At 40.4% G+C, this 1,412-nt stretch overlaps 1 pseudogene; it reads right to left on the reverse strand.

Moving 5' to 3' along the window:
- Window positions 1-133: 133 nt before the first annotated feature.
- On the reverse strand, window positions 134-1,022 carry LOC137578683 (uncharacterized; annotated as a pseudogene).
- Window positions 1,023-1,412: the final 390 nt, after the last annotated feature.

Genomic DNA, 1,412 nt, shown 5'->3' on the forward strand with positions numbered 1-1,412 from the left:
TAGCCATTCTTCTTGGTAAAGTCTTTGAAAGGGAAATGTCAAAAGGAAAGTGTCGGCAGTAGTGTCAAAGTAGAAGGAACGAAGAGATAGAAGAGGATAAAGCCTAACGAATGGAGTTGATTTTTATGGTTGTTTAGAAGGGTTGAGCCAGACCTTAGTAGTTGTAGGCTAAGTCGGCGGCAGCCTGTGACCATTTTGGCTCCAGTCGGGTGCACAATATCGGCATTCAATGGGCTGCCCGTGATGTAGGCAGTGGTGATGTGATCCTTCTTCTTAGCCAACAAATCTTAAAGAAGGTGGCACCTTTGAAAAAAATTAAAATTGTTAAATCCATGTCAATTTACAATGAATTGTATCCCATACTAACCAGCCAAAATGAGGGCAAGGAAAGAGATGGCCAGAGCCTTGAGGGAAATGAACTTGATGATGGTGAACAGAACCTTGATGACCACAGCCTTCTTCAATTTCAAAGCCAACAGCATTTTCTTCATGCGCTTGCTGCGCGATTCTGTATAAGTTGAATAAAATAAGAAAAACACACATCCAATTAAATACAAATCACACAAAAGTAGACTATACTAAGAGCTTCAGTGAAAGCTTTTCACTAATTTTAAACTTTCGCCGGCAAGCATGCAATCAAATTTACTTTCATAAAATGCTTAATATGCAAATGTTTGTATGTCTCTGACTTTCGATAACTTACCCTCCATGGCACGTCCACTCTAAACATTCTCAATATTCTCATCCTGCTCATCACCAGAGAACGAAAGGTTCAGTTCATGGGTTTCCAAATAACGTTCAGCGCGATCCTCAAACGATTCAACAGCCTTGCTGTCACCATAGCTACGTCCTGTTTCGGTAAGATCAATACGTAGGCCACCAAACAATGATACTGAATCATCATTATCCAATTTATTCAGCATATTCACTAAATCCTTTTCGCTATTATCCTGCGATGGTAGAGCCAAAGCACCGCACACAAAGCTGGCCACGAGCATAACACAAACGAATTTCGCGCACATTTTTGCTGATTGTTTTTCCGGAACGGGTCAAGTTGACTTGAGGGGGGAAAATGATTTGTTTGTATTTTATTGATATTGATAGTCCTTTTGGGGAATCGAACACTGTTGTTCCAGCTCACTGCTGTTGGCTTTGTGAATGGAATTTGCTTTGTGATTAATTGTATGCAATTTTATACTTTTTCGAAATTGTATGCGTGCCTTTGGGGCCACCGTCGAATCAAGTCGATTGACCAATTTTAGTAGCTAGAGATCGCCGGCTGGGCAAAAACGTATCAAAATCAAAACGCAGCACTGCAACAAAAACAACAACAATGGACAGAAGACAACGAAGCACAATTTATGCAAAACGTACAACAATTTCTTTCCCATATTTCCACAATTTCTTTCCCG

Source organism: Drosophila tropicalis, unplaced genomic scaffold (genome assembly GCF_018151085.1).
Source record: "Drosophila tropicalis isolate 14030-0801.00 unplaced genomic scaffold, ASM1815108v1 contig_637, whole genome shotgun sequence".
Taxonomy (NCBI): domain Eukaryota; kingdom Metazoa; phylum Arthropoda; class Insecta; order Diptera; family Drosophilidae; genus Drosophila; species Drosophila tropicalis.